Raw genomic sequence first — 17,574 nt, 5'->3', positions numbered from 1 at the left:
CTTTGAGCCAAGAGACTGGGGACCCTAACATAGAAGATCCTCAGTTTAACAGCAGCCTGCTTTTTCCTTGTGAGTCCATGCTTAGTTTGAAGTATGCTAAAAGAGGTTCTCATTTCTGTAGGTCAGGCAGGTTGCAGCCTGCTTGAGTTTTTAGTATCTCTGGTTAATAATGTTTGAGCATAGAAGAGGAAATGGCTTTTATGAATGTTGCATAAAACTCTGTGGCCTTGTGCAAATGATCTAACTTCACGTGAATCCTGCCTTATAGACAGAATCTGCATTTGTGTGAGTCGATTCACCACCCTGTGTGCTAGTCTGAAATAATGAGGGTTGGAATCATCCCACATTTAGCACATACACTTATTTTATTTATTTATTTTTATTTTATTTTATTATTTATAAATTTAAATCCAAGTTGGTTAACATATAGTGTAATAATGGTTTCAGGAATAGAATTCAATGATTCATCACTCACATATAACACCCGGTGCTCATCCCAACAGGTGCCCTCCTTAGTGCCCACCACCCATTTAGCCCATCCCCTCCACCCAACATCCCTCCAGCAACCCTCAGTTTGTTCTCTGTATTTAAGAGTGTTTTATGGTTTGCGTCCCTCTCTGTTTTTATCTTATTTTTCCTTCCCTTCCCCTGTGTTCATCTGTTGTGTTTCTTGAATTCCACATATGAATGAAATCATACGATATTTGTCTTTCTCTTATTTCGCTTAGCGTAATACACTCTAGTTCCAACCATGTTGTTGCAAATAACAGGATTTCATTCTTTTTGATCGCTGAGTAGTAGTCCATTGTGTGTGTGTGTGTGTGTGTGTGTGTGTGTGTGTGTGTGTGTACATACACCACATCTTCTTTATTCAGCAGTCAGTGGACATTTGGGCTCTTTCCATAATTTGGCTAGCACATACATTTTCTTAAAAAAAACAACTCAGAGCTGGGAAAATTTTCAAACAGTTCAGTTCACATTCTTCTGATTCTGATTTTTTTAATGTTATTTTTGCTATTTTAAATTTGCTTTTATTGTTTGAAATCAAAAATACATTTTTTATTCTAACTTTTTATTTTGGAACTGAAGATTTAAAACTTACATCCGTGGAATTATCATTGTGTCAGTGGTTAATTATCGTAATTTATAATCATAAGATGGTGAGACCTTTGGAGGATAAAATGGAAAATAAAATTAGGTTCGGACAAGGAATTCTACTTGGATATTGCAAAAATAGGAAAAAAAAGGGAATGAATAACTGGCAACACAAACCCGTTTTCCTGTAAGTTCCTTTTTCCCAATCCCTTGCCATCGTGCTAAAAAAAGTTTTCTTGCAAGTTGATTTTTCTCAGAATCCTGCTGCTTACTGTTAGTAATATTTTTTTTCATGTGCCAGAGTTTTGTTTTTCATGTGATTTCTGCAGTGTGATTTCTTACTGAAAATATTTTTTTAAGTGCAGTGGCAAAAGTTCTTGATTATAAGCCAAAAGGAAAATTTAATACGGACTTCTGTACAGTTTAGTTATAGTGATTAGGTGGAATTAAATGTATTATCCAAGGTGAATGAAGTTAAATTATTATAGGAAAAATAATTCTAATTGAAGAAGAACTATGAGTGCTCATTTTCAGTTTCAGAAATTACATTTTTCAGTTTCTACCTGGTCTTTCCCTCCAAGGATGCATATTTTTAAGATTGTTCTATCAGGCTAACGCAGGGTGATGCCGCTAACTGAACCAGCTTAATGGGATGACATCATGGTTTCCTTGGGAATAATTAAGCAGGGTAAAAATTCAAGTTTTTAAGAGGGCGTGATTGTACTTCTTGAGCAGTATGATACTTTAAAATACTTCGAAGATACTCTAAAGTAACTGAATGCTTTTAAGGGGATAGCTAGTGTTCTGCATCTCTCAGTCTGATAGGAAAAAAGAAATCATGTTTTAGATACTACTATTAAAACAGCATGTGATTTTTTTCCTCCTGTTATTCTTTTAAGAAATGATTTCAGAAATGGTCAAGAACATCTTGTTCAGCAGCTCACTCTGCCTCCTTGACTTACTGGGAGGCTCTCACTACATTTGTTTACTTTATAAATCTTACAGTGGCCTTTGACCAAAAGTAATAAAATGTTACCTGACCTGTTATATCAGTCAGGATTCTCAGTTGTAAGCAACAAAAACCCTGGCTAATTTCATGAGAAAAGGAGTTTATTAAAGACATTAAGTAGTGCACAGTGTCTCTGGAAAGCTGAGGACCTAGCTTAGAAGCACATCAGTCAGGAACTCCCTCCACTGGGGGAACACATCATCCCTGCCTCACAGGCCATGACCATAGGCCCTGCATCTCCTACTACCACCACCGTTGACAACTAGATACTGAACACTGCCATTGCTACCTCTGGAAGCTGCATTTGCTGCCCCAACCACAGACCCAGATTTTGTGCAGTTCTTATTTCTTGAGATTTCTTGAGATTTAAAATCTGGAATGAATTTGGTAGAACCAGTGTACCTGATTGTGTACCTGCACTCTGTTGCATGGTAGCTAAGAAACCAATTATCTGGAATTTTCTGCCTTTGTAGTGTTAGGGTTAATGATTTTCCGAAGATGGGGAGGGGAGTACAGATGCTGGACATCCTGAAAGAATCCTATAAGCCTACAGTTCCAGGCATATTGGGGGTAGAGGTAGAAGGATTCAAAATAAGGACAACAGGGGCACCTGGGTGGCTCACTTAGTTAAGCATACAACTATTGATTTTGGCTCAGGTCATGATCTCAGGGTTTGTGATTTGAGCCCCACATCTAGCTCTGTGCTGACAGTGTGGAGTCTGGAGTCTACTTGGGATTCTCTCTCTCTCCCTCTCTTTGCCCCTCCCCCACTGTGCTTGCACACGCACGCTGTCTCTCTCAAGGTGAATAAAATAAACTTAAAAAAAAAAATAAGGACAACAACTACCCTCCTACAGAACTTACAATGTCTGCTAATAATAGGTATGAGGAAAAAATGTCAACAAAACCCTTAATTTCTCAGTATTCTCATCTCAGCAGCTTCCACAGACATAAAAGCAAGCACTCTGTTTATTAAACAGCTGTTGTGTGCTGAGTGGTGGTTTTTTTTTTTTTTAATTTTATCTCTAATCCATAAAACAACCTTGAAAAGTAGACATTATTGCCCTTATTTTTACAGGTAAAGAAACTGGTGTTCCAAGGTAACTTCCCCAAATTACATAACTGGTATATGACAGTGCTGAAATTCAAACTCGTTTGTGTCTGTTCCAGAACCCCTCTTCTTTCTACTGTTCCGGCTTTGTCCTCCCAGAAATTTTGTGAAAGAGCACATACAGCCTCCCTGATTTAAACCAGAAGTTTTTGTGGGCGCTTCTGCATTGTTTCCCTTAATCCAGTACTTACCATTTATCATGAATTGGGAGACCCTCCTCGGCTCAGGAGAGGGACTGGGGCTAGAGCTGCAGATTCAGGAATGATAAGAGCCTAAGTGTCCCTGGGTGCTTTGGACATCTATGCCATCTTCCTGGAAGAATCTGTTGAGTGAGAGGAGTTGGTGAGACCTTGCAGAACACTAGTTTGTCAGGTGGATCAGGAGAGAGGAAGCAGCAAAAGACACAGTGACGGTCACTTGGTAGGAGCAGATCAGAATAGGGACTTGTTAGAAGAGTTTATAAGAAGGAGGGTGTGGTTGAGAGTCAGGTGCTTCAGGAATCGAAATAGAATGAGGTAGAAGAGAGCCACTGAGGTGAACTGGCCAAGCAAGAAGGTATGGTGGCCTTTTATAATTTGGAATAATATTCTCCGAATCTTACCCCGCTCTGTTAACCTACCATAAAGTGCAGTGATGGAAACATCATCCTGTATTTTAGGTTCACATACTCCACGGACATGTACAATTTTGTGTTTAAATTTTTAATTCCTTTTTAAATAATGCTTTGGTAGTCGTTGGGGCCACACCCGTATAGTGAACAGTCCGGGTGGACTAGAGTTTTCCCTACATCCCATTCCCTACATCACATTTATTTATTTAAAGGCCATCGTGCCTCAAGAGTGACTTAGATTGACTCCCCATCAGTCTTGTTATTTTATGTCTGCCCACATGGAAGCTAATCGTCTACTTTCCTTCCTACTCACGCGGACTTGTGAAATCTTCCAACCTCTTATGCTATTTGTTTGTCTTTTGCAAATCAGAGGAGCATCATGTCACCTTGAAACATCCTTCGAATTAAACTTCAGAAAGGATGAGTGATTAAAATTTAACTTTTTATAGTTTATTTAATTCTTCCCTCTCTAGAGAACCTCTTTAGAGTACACAGGCATAGGAGGAGTGAAAATAAAAGTATTCCTGAATGGGTTATAGAAAATTATGGGGAAAATTGGAGAGGTGTTGGAGTAGATTTTAAAAAACATTTTTTTTAATGTTTTATTTATTTTTGAGAGAGAGAGTACGAGCGGGGGAAGGGCAGAGAGAGACACACACACACAGAATCTGAAGCAGGCTCCAGGCTCCAAGCTGACAGCACAGAGCCCGACGTGGGGCTCGAACTCACGAACCCGTGAGATCATAACGCGAGCCGAAGTCGGTGCTCAACCGACTGAGCCACCTAGGCGCCCCTGGAGTAGATTTTAATGTCTATAAGGTTATATGTCCAGAGCAGAGTCTGTTTTGGATGAGCCCTGAGCAAGATAGCTTTTCCTGATTGAGGTACAGCTTATCTTGTCTGTTCCTGATCACAGCACAATTTCTCCTTTGTTTCAGAGTGATGGTATTTCCCTCCTCTCAGACCTTTTGGTTACTATACAGCCCTAGTGTTTGCTAGTTCACTCCTTAGCCCTTGGTCAATGCCAGTCATCTCTGCCCTACACTAGGAGGCATTGGGATTTGTTAAAAGGGAGTAGGGGAGATGAAAATAAAAGTTCTCCCTGCATCTCCTTTTTAGTTATTTCTGTCCCTCATCTCTTCTCACCCCAATGATGAAATGAATGTAGGTAAAGGAAGAAAGAGAGGGAAATGATATCTAATATTTTAAAATTCTTTTCCTTTTCTGTTCATCAAACCTTTCCTCTCTCCCCCTCATCCCTATTCTTATTTCTTACCTTCAATATCTGTCTTCCCTGTTAGAATGTAAGCTCCCGAGGTAGAAAAAAACCCATGTCACACCATTGTCAGTTTTGGTCGCTGGTATGCCCCCCATTGCGTAGCATAGGGCCTAATGTATAGAAGGCACTGGGAATGTGCTTGCTTGGTCAACGAGTGAAGAAAGGAAGCCATGGGAGTAAACCATTATTTCTGTCAGTATCATTCTTGACAACTCTATCCTGGTCTGATTTCTTACTCTGCCCCCCAGTTCTCTAATCCTGAAGGAACCTGCCTCCTGGACAACATCAAGAGGATGGCTCTCACAGTATGGTGCTGGACACATTTTCCTATGGTGCATTTTTCTGCATAGTGATTAGTCTGTTGGAACTTTGTACTTAAGGAAGCTTTTGTGGGTTGGTCAGAGAAGTGAACCATTATGTTTACAACATTGTTTCAATGGGCAAATGCATTCTGAGTTCAAATGAATCTACTTATATACAGACTTTTGGATTACAACCTTTCCATTAGTTGGAGACTACCATTGCATGATCTCCCATTCAGACTTTTATTCATTACTAATATATAAATGAACAATAAGCCATTTCTTTGTAGAAGGACCAGAGCCAGAAGTCTTTCTTTCTGAGATTATAAACTATAACATTAAAATGAATTTCATTCATCCAACAAACATGGTAGTTTATTTCAAATGTATTTATAGAGTGCCTAGCACATACTGGGTTTTGTACAAAGGATTCACATGTGGATAAAATAGGGACTGTATCCTGGTAAGGTCACAGCCAGGTTTCCATTTAAATAGGAATTGGATTCATAGAGCCCACAAGGTCACTTCCAGCTCTGAAATTCAGTAATTCCTGAGTTTTGAATTGCTCTATTCATTGACCCATTTTCCTTGTCATATGTGGCTCTATTATAAAATGTATTTTTAGATAATACTAGAGAAAGCATTGGCATTCACGAGTAGCAATTAATGGCAGCAAACCCACCTTTACAGTTTTTAAGTAATTCTAAATCTGTTTTTATTATTAGCAATGAGAAATCTAGGGGGGAAAACACTTATTTTCATTCTCGCTTCTTTCATAGAAAGAATGAAGCAAGATACATCATGAAATTGACATAAAAATACACTGAATGACGGGGACTTTAGTTTGAAAGCATGTATATTCCACAAGGGTAACATATATAAGTGTTGGGATTAACAAATATTTTTGTTTGTTTTTCTGAATGCTCTTCTGCAATTTTTGAACAGTTTATAGCAAGTACACGTCACTTTCCCACCGCCATCGTTGAACATACTCACGTTCATGTGCATACAACGCAGTATTTCTTCAGATAAGTAAACATATTAGTGAGGTATGTGTCTTTCCTCAAATCATTTACCCATGTGTCTTAATAAATAACTTGATGAACAAAATCTAGTTTCTGGGAATTGGAATGTGGAAAATTTGGATATTTAGATAAAAAATTCTATAGATATTTATAAAATATACTAAGAACTCTGTGGAGCAAAAAATAAGACTTTCTTGAGCTTTCTGACTTGTGACTTGAGTTCTGTCAAAACAGTCTTATTCTGCCCTGAAACTTAAAAAGTTACCTGGTAGTTAATTTCAAATATTGGAACCACAAACTTCCTTATTGATAGATCTCTGATTTTTATTGAAAGTTTGTAATTCAAGTAATATAACTTGTTTCTGGCAAGTGAGTTAATGACTGTTTCCTCCCAGCACCTGGAGAAAACAGGTACTATATTTAGCTTCTAGAATTCCGTGTTATGATCAGGGTTATCCCTGAATTAGTGTCTAGGGTTAAATTTGCAAATGCGTTTTAGAGTGTTATTTTTTTTCTCTACAATAACTAATAAACTACATGTTTTATTGCCTTATTGGTTTCCTATTCATCATTTTAGCAGTTTCTTTTAATGTAAAAATCAATCACTAGCTAGAATATGGTCCCCATAATTACAGGAGATTGAAAACCCACATTTGAGGAGTAATTCGGTTTTAGAGAAAGAACAATTTATAAATTATTCATTAGTTGGCTTCTGTGGTCCTTTATTCTTTGTTATTTCATTTAATGCAGAATGGTAACTCATACAGGTATATAACGCAGTGCTTCTCTTGACAAAAAGAGATCATTATCTAGAGTTGGCAAGAATCTTGCATTACTAAAACAAACTGGGTGCATATTAACTTGGTTTAATCAGTACTTGTTAGTGTTTCACCATTATAGGAATTGAAAGTAGAGGCACTTCCACAAGTTTATTGGAAGATTGTTTTTAACTAAAGTTTCTGTTTTAGGAGAAAATCACATTGCAAAGTAATGATTCACATTTAAAATGAGAGGAATGCTTTTCTTGATGACTGGCAAATACTAGGTACACAATAAGTAACAGTTTCATTTACGACAGAGAAGGTAAATATTCAGATTTAGAAGTTAAGGTCACCTCACAGGTCACAGATCTGCACATCATGAGGTATTTTCCTTCAATTTGTGTACATGGTGCAAAATTGGTAAGCTTTTAATCGTTTTACATGCACTCGTGTTTTTTTCTTTCATTTGCTTTTACTCTTTTTTTTTAATTTTGTTTTAATGTTTATTCATTTCTGAGAGAGAGAGAGAGAGAGAGAGAGAGAACGAACACGAGTGGGGGAGTAGCAGAGACAGAGAGAGGGAGACACAGAATCCGAAGCAGGCTCCAGGCTCCGAGCAGTCAGCACAGAGCCCAACACAGGGTTGGAACTCAAGAACCATGAGATCGTGACCTGAGCCAAAGTCGGAAGCTTAACTGTGCTCCAATTTGCTTTTACTCTTAAAATGAACTTTTGCTCAAGCTAGGTTTTTGCTTGTGATGAGTCACGCTTTGCTTATACTTAAGTTTTTCTAAGTTCACTGTGTATAGCAAAGCACACAATCAGAAATTTATGACAAATATGACCCTGAAGAGGAAATCTTGAGCTTTCTAAACTCTGAGTCTTTCTCAGGGAGACAGATTAGATTAAATACTAATATGAGGCCCACTTTGTGTAATTAAGAACAAATAAATCAGCTACCAACACAAAACAAAAACCAGCATCTGAAAATATGTGATTTGTCTTTTTTTATGCAGTCTTAGAAAACAACACTCCCAGTATAGAATGGAATGGAATGCAGCATTCCCAGGTTTCAAAAAACAATGCCATTTGAAAATTACACCTGATGCCATGTAAAAGAAACTGATTCTTTATACTAATAATTTTACCTTATGTTCAAATACTGAGCTTCATATAAACTTGTGTTTGCCATTTATGTAATACCTGAAATGAATCTTGAGTTGGGGGATTAAGAAGATAAGCAGATGCATTTCTTCTAGGAATGTTCTAGTGCACTGAATCTTAAACTTAAAAATGTCAACCTGCTATTATGTTCTATGCATATGTGATGTCCTCTATACATAGTTAATACATATATCTGGTGAAAAATCTGTTAGGGCATTAACTAGGTATCAATTTTATATAAACATAAATATTCAAATGGGTTAATTTTATTTTTTGTAACAGCTTTATTGAGATATAAATCATGTACTGTAAAGTGTACTTGTACCCTTACGTAGTGTACAATTAAGTGGGTTTTAGTATATTCACAGGGTTATGTATCTATCACCACTAATTCCAGAACATTTTTATCACCTCAGAAAAGAAACCCCATACGTGTTAGCAGTCATTCTCCATATTGCGCCCCCAGCTAACCCCCCACCAGCCTTAGGCAGTCACTAATCCATCCATGTGGATTTGCCTATTCTGCATATTTCATATGATGGAATTATATAATATGTGGTCTTTTGTGTCTGGCTTCTTTCGCTTGGCATAACGTTTTTAAAGTTCCACGTTGTGGCATATTTTAGAACCGCATTCCTTGCTATTGCATGGATATATCACAGTTTGTTTCTCCAAAGTAGATTGGAGATCTACTTTGTAGTAGATCTCCAAAGTAAAGATCTCCAAAGTAAAGATTCTCCAAAGTAAATTATTTTTGAATTGAAAATTTGGCAATCCTCAAAGCCCTCTGTAACTTTCCCAGGCTTCTTTCTCTTTCTTCTCTCTCTCCACATCCCGCACCTTTCATGGCTGGGTTTTCACTGTACTATTTCCTTGTTTGAGGAATGTCTCAAATGCTACTTCCTTTCTGAAATTTTTTTCCTCAATTGCTTGAGTAATAAGTAATCTCTTTCCTTCAAATTCTCACGGCTCTTCGTCTTTGCCATAGTTTCAACTTGTGTTTTGGTTATTTATATACGTGTCTCTCATTTCATATCTTAATGCATCAGACCAGGGACATTTCTGTTGCCATCAGAAATAACCCTGCAGATAGCCAAAAATCAATACATTGTTTTTAACGTAATGAATGAGATCATTGAAGATCACTTGGGTGTCATAAACCAAGGCTGTCATTCATAGTTATTATTTCTAGTTGGGATGCCAAAAACTGTCTTAGGAATTAAAGAAGATAACTATGTTTTTGGAAAAACCTATCTTCTCATTATTAATGCAGTGACTTAGTGTCTGGTACGTAATTGGAACTCAGTAAATGTTTGTTGAATTGGACCTGGTATCCGGTAGCAGGACTGGGTAAATTTTCAATGTCTCTAGAAAGGAAATTCTATATTTGTTTATAAAGACATTTAGAAACCCCAAGTTTAAAAGAGAGAGTGTGGGGCACCTGGGTGGCTCTGTTGGTTAAGCGTCAGACTCTTGATTTCGGCTCAGGTCGTGATCTCAACAGTTCATGAGATCAAATCCTACGTCAGGCTCTGTGCTGACAGTGAGGAGCCTGCTTAGGATTCTGTCTCCCCCTCTCTCTCTATGCTCCTCGCCTGCTCGTGCTGTCTCTCTCTCTCTCTCTCTGAAAATAAATAAAATTAAAAATAAATAAAAGAGAAAGAGTGATAAAGTGAGAGCATATGTTGGTCAAATGAGGAAAAGGCTTAGAGAACCTCTTTGCAGGAGTGCCACGGAGGAGTTGCTTTTCACTGTCCTATTTACATATGTCAGTATTTATTTGCTTTTTTCTTTTTTCTTCCAGAGAAGTAAGTTCTAATTACTACATAAGACTTAATAAAACAGACTGCAATTAAGTTGTCCTGTAAGTGCAAGGTCTGAAGGTACATCTTCCATCTTTTTTGAAGCCCTATTTGGACCAGCCTTACGTCAGGAGTACAGTTGTAAATTTGGATGAAGGTCTTTACGTTCCGACAAGGGGGCAGTCCACAAAATGCTCTTCTAGGGTGCGGCAGGGATCTTGATTCTGAACTAGTACTTTCAGCCACATCCATAGGGCTTTAAAGGAAGGAAGATGTGGGTCTAGATTTTGAAGAAAAAGAGTAAACAGGGGTTCCTGTCAGCATGGCAAACAATTTCTTATTTTCTAGTGTTTATTACTTTATGTGGTCAAAGATCAGAGAAAGGGAAGAAGTAAGCACCAGACTCTTGAGGTTCGCTTAGTTTCTTTTTTCCCCATGACAGTTGTCCCCAGAATAGGACTGTGCTGTTTTTGGAGTAGGTGATGGTACTCCATCATTTTGTGATTATATCTAAAACTTAGATTATTTAAACAATTTGAAAACTCCTTATTGTAGGAATTGTAATATAAAAGTTTCATTTTTATCTTCTCTATTCCCACCCTTCTAAGTTACTATAGATATGCCAAATTTCTATAACTATATACAATCAAAATATTTTCATTATGAAACACATAAGCAGCTGTTCTTGGGAGTAGATTTCCTTTAGTGGTTTTTGGTTATATTTTGTGCAGCTCTCAAAACTTTGTTCCTCTTTATTTATTTATAATGTTTATTTATTTATTTTGAGAGAGAGAGAGAGAGGGAGAGGGAGAATCCCAGGCAGGCTCCATGCTGTCAGGACAGAGCCTGATGTGGGGCTTGATCTCACAAACTGTGAGATCATGACCTGAGCCAAAATTAAGAGTCAGATGCTTAACCAACTGAGCCACCAGGTGCCCTTGTTCCTCTTCATTTAATAATAACTTACAAAGTTATCTTTATTTTCCTTTGTCTAAATTCATCTGTTTTTATGTGTAATTTTCCCACGTGATCTTTTATTTACTTAATTATTTGCTGTGACTCGAGGACATATAAAGAAACACCGACCCTTCCTAACATTTTCTTGCATTTTAAACCACTCTGTTGGCACTGAGAAAAGGCGGTTTTTTTCCCACTTGGTACATTCTTTACAAGGTAAGAATCAGGGCAAGGAGAAAATATCCTATTGCTCTAGTAATTCCTGCAAAAGGTCAGCCTCAATAATGAAAGATGAAAAAGAAGTTTTGTAGTGTTTGTTCTTTTACAAATTCCTATCTGGAGAAAACATAATATATACATGATTTCCTGATAACTGCCTTTGGTGTCCAAAATTTGATATTGTTGCATGATAATCTGACATTGCTTCCTGTTTCTGAAGGAATGATTGGATGTGAAGCCAAACTGCTTGCTAAACCAGGAAACTGCTACTTCAAAATGCACAGGAAATCAGACTGCTTGAGCAGTTGTGCTGAGGCACAAGGCTAACTATAAACTGTATAGGCTGCATGTCTTCCCACTGTTGTGGCTGTTTTTAAAAACCAGCTTCAAGGGGCGCCTGAGTGGCTCATGATCTCATGGTTTGTGAGTTTGAGCCCTGCATTGGGGTCTGTGCTGACAGCTCAGAGCCTGGAGCCTGCTTCAGATTCTGTGTCTCCCTCTCTCTTTGCCCCTCCCCCGCTCATGATCTGTCTCTGTCTTTCTCTCTCTCTCTCTCTCTCTCTCTCATAAATATTAAAAAATAAAAAATTAAAAAAAAGCTTCAAATAAGTGAAAGGCCTAGTGTTAGTATAATAGCACTAAAACTAATGAATAAGAATTACAGAGTTGACTGAATATAAAGGAGACATCTGTAACAATGAGAGCTGAGCAACAGAGCTCTCCAAAATCTAGCGTGGTCCCTGTCCATTCCTGTAAGCATTCATACAGGTCCTGGATGAGGACCTGCTTAGGTAGTGATTGGTTAGGGGCCTGGTGAGATGAGAAGCAGGTGACAACATCCATAATTTGAAGAACATTCAATAAAAAGACTACTTCTTAAAATACTGAGTATAGTGAGAATATAAGGGCACATAAATGGGGTGGGCAAAGGCTAGTACCTATTCCTGAAGAGGACAGACGAGGGAATGTTACCAAACCCCCAGAAAGATGGCAATGTAGAAATAGCTGCCTTGTAGGAGTTGAGATCTCCAGTCAAGGGACATGTCCATCCATTGAAAACAGGGATGCAAGCCAATCAGTCCCCTGCCCTCAGGCTCCTCTCTCTATTATCCGCATTGGCCAAAGCTGACTGAAAGCCAGAGAACAAGGGTTGAAGCAGTCGTTCATAGTTCAGCCCTCCAGGTTCAGAGCATGATAGAACATGATGGAGGGTGGATCTGGAGAGGTAGATGGCAACTACTACAGATGCCATAAAAGATTTCTGTATTGATTGGGGTATCCCTCTCATCCCTATTGATACAATGGAACTCATTTCTATGAAAAATCCTTGAATCTCAAAAATACATAAGGTTGCCTCGTTCAAGCATGCAGAAAATGTACACTTCCTATTCATCCAACGTCTAGCTTAATGTTTTCAGTTATGGAGAACAAAATCTTCAAGAAGCAGCTTGTTCTGTTGTTAAACAGCTGTAATTATTAGGAAGGTTTTTCTTGCATTGAAACCTACCTTTCTGTAACTTGTAGCGGTTGCCAGTTCTCTTGGAGCTATGCAGGAAAAGGCTACCCTCTTCCCATTTTTCTTTTATCCCCATTTAACTTTGTTGTTTAACAGTCATTCATTTATCAATCTTGTATTTATTGAATGTCTGCTGTGGGCCAAGACTTGTAGGTGCTGGATATTCAGTGGTGAACAAGACAAAAAACTCCTGCATTCATGAAGCTTCTATTCTGGTGGGTAGAGACAGACATTGAGCAAATATATAATGTGATGTCCAGCGGTGAAAAGTGCTGGAACTGTCAGCTGTTAGCCATCTTTCACAAGAGAAAACTCTGGTTGAGTTGGGGTCTAAATTCATTATGAGTCCGTTGTGTAATGCAGTTGCCAAAAAGCCTAATTCCATTTTAGGGCTATGTACATAGAATGTCCAGCATTGGAGAGGTAGTGTTTCCTCTACTTTCTTCTTCTTCTTTTTTTTTTCTTAAAGTTAATTTATTGTTTTGAGAGAGAGAAAGGGAGAGAGTACATGCATGTGCAAGTGGGGGAGGGGCAGAGAGCGAGGGAGAGAGTGAATCCCAACCAGGCTCCATGCTGTCAGCGCAGAGCCTGACTCAGGGTTCTATCCCAGGAACTGTGAGTTCATGACCTAAGCCAAAATCTAGAGTCAGATGTCACCTGAGCTACCCAGGTGCCCTTCCTCTGCTTTCTTATTGTCCACCTGGACTCTACATTCTAGAGGGACATTGACAGACTGGGACTTGTTCAGGAGATGTCCTCATTATAGCCTTTTAAATAGTTGAGGAAGGCCACAGAGTATTCTTTAGGCCAGACTTTCCCAGTTTTGTTAACAGTTTCTCATGTGATATCATCTACTTTTGGCCTTCCTAATCTTTCTCAGATAATTAATTTACCCTTAAAATTCTGCTTCTAGAATTTACTTAAAATTCTGCTTCTAGAATTTAACTCCGTTCTCTATATGTGGTTTTAACTTAGGTAATGCCTAATAAACTGTTTCTTCCCTTGATCTAGTTATTTAATTTTAGTAATGCAGCTGAGGATTGAATTTCCTGTTGTTTTTTTAAACAGCTGTGTTACTTCTGACTCCCAACATTAAAGTACTGTTAAGCCAGGTTTCCAGCATTTCTGTTTGTACAATTTATGTTTATACTCAAATATAGGATGTAATATCTATCTTTATTAAAATATCATCTCATCCCTGTCCATACAGTATTCTACATTGAGATTCTTTTGAATATTGTCTTTTTTTTTAATGTTTATTTATTATTGAGAGATAGAGAGAGACAGAGTATGAGCATGGGAGGGGGAGAGAGGGGGAGACGCAGAATCTGAAGCAGGCTCCAGGCTCCGAGCTGTCAGCACAGAGCCTGACACGGGCTCGAACTCACAGGCCACGAGATCATGACCTGAGCTGAAGTCGGACGCTCAACCAACTGAACCACCCAGGCGCCCCTGAATATTGTCTTTAATCGAACTTTTGGTCCTCTGCAAAATTATTAAGCATATTTCTCACACTTCATCTGTGTGATTAATATAACTGTTTAATTAAAGAAAAACAGTGACACCAGATCATTCCTTCAGATTATAGCAGCTCAGTAATTAATATTCTCTTAGGATGGTGTTTCAGAGAACTGTGAACACCCTTAATTATGTCATCCATGTCATATTTCTCTCTTTTATCCAGACATTTTCAAGAAATGAAGATATATTCTGTTTACAGTATTTCTCTCTAATACCGGGCTTATCCAAAAGCATATTAAGATAATTGGACATGACATTGGAAATACAATGGGCTGTCGCTGCCCTTCCCATACCCAAGTCTTTATAATCTGTCTACTCGAAAACCCAAGGTAGAGTTTTGTTCGAGTTGATACCAAGCATCCATGTCTGTAATTTCCCCTTTTTGTATGTACCCTTTTCTTCTTTTCTGGAACTCTAGGGAACTTGCCAGTGCTGATTGTTTGGTTCCTGAAGATGAGATGAGGCTAAAATTTAGAAGTGGCCTTTGTTCCCTTTTTTAGGGAGGGCTACCATTTCCAGTTTTAAGTCTCTTCCTTGATCAGATCTATAACATGGAGGCAATACGGAAGCTAGATGATTCTACCCTCTCACTTTTCCGAGGGTTGTGTCATTTTCCCCAGGATTTTAAAAGAAAGTGGGAAGGAGAATGGATGTGTTGCTGTGGTTGCTGCTGCTGGCCATACCTGAGGTCCTTCTGGGCCCTCTCTAGCCTCCCTGAAGCGCTTGCAGGGAGTACACTCTTACATTCAGCCCTAGGTATGTGTCTAGAGCATTAAGACATGTTTTTGGTTTGGTTTTTAATTTGTGAGCTCCTGTAAGACTACAGTATTTTTTTAGAGGCTTCCTTATTTATGGGTTGGAAAAAAGACAGTATTGGCCATATTCTTCATGCTAGTGTTTTTGTTTTCCAAAGAGTTTGGTGTCCTGTTTTCTAGGATTTTCTAGATTTTAAATATATAACATGTTGACTCTACTCCAATGCCTAAGAGCACATACACCTTGCTGGCAGTGTGACTTTATAGGAAAGAGTTACTGAATGAAGCTGTGTCTTGCCTTGCACACAAGTGGCCGTGGACCTTGTAATTAAACATGCCAGACCTGTAAAGTCAAGTGACTTTTAACTCCTGGTGTGCATTGACTGCAAGTACTAGAGATGTATGTGCCTCTGCTGATTGGAAGATCATTTATTAGCTAAGTTTCAAGACCAGAAGCTGTTTAACAATTTTTCTTGCTTTTCACATACTGCAGAGAAAAGGCTAACTCCATCTGGTGCATGCTATTGTGGGAACCTTATACATTAGATTCGTAAACAGCATGTTCAGGTTTTCTAGATTTGGCACTTCCCTGAGTGTGTTCTGTGTCAGTTTTATATAAGCATCAAATTTCTTTCCTTTTGACCATCACTGAATTTTAGTTGACTGAAAAGAGCAGAAGTTGTACTTCTGTTTAGTACCTGCAGCTGTAACCAGGCTTGCGTGGCATCGTTGTCCCCTTGGGGTTGCTTCACAAGTGCTGCCATGGCTGTCATACTTTAGTCAACACTTAACCCTGTTTTACACCATTATTCTGGCATAACTCCTTCTCCAAAGTGTCTTGGTTTGGAAGAGAAACTATATGGTTCCTTTGGATACATCCCAGAATATCCTAGAAAGCACATGCTTCTCACCATGCCATCATTGCCCTGACCTCTGGCCCTTTCTTACTCACCTTTCCTTACAACAAGAGCCCAGAATGACTTGTAGGACCAGAAAACCCAAAGATCGATGGAATACTGTTTGTCTTCTTGAAGGGGCATTTGATTCCATACTTCCTTAGAAGGATAGAGATGATATTCATGGCAGAGGAGCAACTTGCATCTTGTGGGAGATTGCAAACACATTTTCTTAATGTAACCAAACTTTTTTTGCTGAATGGATCTATTTGAGAACTTGCCAATGATGACTCCTTGGTAATGTCTGCTGTTTAAATGGAGGATCTTTTAAAGAACCGTGAACTTTTGCAGGTCGCATTGCACCTTGCTCTGTCCAAATACTGACCACCCTTTTCATTTATCTGTCCCCTTCTCTGGATGATAGCACCTGGAAGGCAGGGACCATACCTTATTCCTCTTGCCTCCAAGCACTGAGCATTCAGTAGATATGGCTGAGAGAAAGGGGAAGAAAGGGGCTGTGAATAAGCCCTATTGCTTTCTCCTTCCCTTTTAGGAATTGAAGCACCTGAGCTGCCTGTCTAGGAATATGAAAGGTAGTAAATATTTTAGGAAACGTCCTCTTCAATTTTCTAGATAGGGCACAGCACTTAGTTTCCCAGGGTTGTTACTCTGCCCCAGAGCTTCTCAACCTCTGCACTATTGACAGTGCTGGTCTGGATGCTTCTGTAGTAGGGCTGGCTGCCTGTGCATGGTAGGATGTTGAGTTAGCAGCACCCTTGCTCTCTACCCACTAGATGCCAGTAGCACATCCCACCCCCAGCTGACGACCAAAAATGTCTCTAAACATTGCCAAGTGACTAGGGGGCAAGATAGAGACCCACCCCACCCTTTTGAGAACTACTGCTGTACTGGAGCTCCTGTCTGAGATAAATGCTGAGACAAAGAAACCAGCAAATAATGGAAGTTTGGAGTTGGAAGGAACTTAGAAATCATGTCACATATTACTCCTCTGGTTCTCCTCATCCCCACCCCCATTCCAACACATACCACCGTTTTTTTACCTGAACAAACTATGATTCAGGGGAATTAGTGAATATAAAAAAGAAAAAATAGAAGTATTTGAAGTAATACTGAAATTGGACTGAAGGCTTTAGTTTGTTCATAGACCCTTGGAAAAAGAAGTGTCTCCTTGTAGGCAATTCAAAATAAGAAAACATAAGCTTATGATTCATATCACAGAAAAACTAAAGATTAGCACCACTAAAAAAGAATTAAAGATATACATTGAATACTTCTCAGATGGAAAAGAATAGAGCAACTCACTAGGATATGGCTAGATTTCTGGCACAGGCTTGTGAAGCTGTATGGGCTTCATATTAGACTATTTTAAGTGCACATATCTAAAAATAAACAGTGAAGAATATTTGAAGTAATAATAATTTGGCTTTTTCAAAATGACTTGCTTTTTACATCTAGATAATCATGATAATGGCCTACCTGATGAGATATTTCTACTGTAGGTTCTGTTTTATAAGGGTATTTTGTATCTTAC

The 17,574-nt window shown here is 38.6% G+C and overlaps 1 protein-coding gene and 1 long non-coding RNA gene across 5 annotated transcripts in view; both read left to right on the top strand.

Moving 5' to 3' along the window:
• GAB1 (GRB2 associated binding protein 1) overlaps positions 1 to 17,574 on the top strand; it is a 123,718-nt gene that overhangs the window by 22,270 nt on the left and 83,874 nt on the right. The window lies entirely within an intron of this gene.
• LOC115512207 lies at positions 1,111 to 14,700 on the top strand. Its single transcript, XR_003968312.1, has 4 exons — positions 1,111 to 1,282; positions 5,353 to 5,414; positions 6,352 to 6,455; positions 14,535 to 14,700. It is a non-coding gene; the product is annotated as an uncharacterized LOC115512207 (long non-coding RNA).

Source organism: Lynx canadensis, chromosome B1, assembly GCF_007474595.2.
Source record: "Lynx canadensis isolate LIC74 chromosome B1, mLynCan4.pri.v2, whole genome shotgun sequence".
NCBI classification, from domain to species: Eukaryota; Metazoa; Chordata; class Mammalia; order Carnivora; family Felidae; genus Lynx; species Lynx canadensis.
Note: the sequence above shows the minus strand (reverse complement) of the source record. Positions and strands in the feature narration are given on the sequence as shown.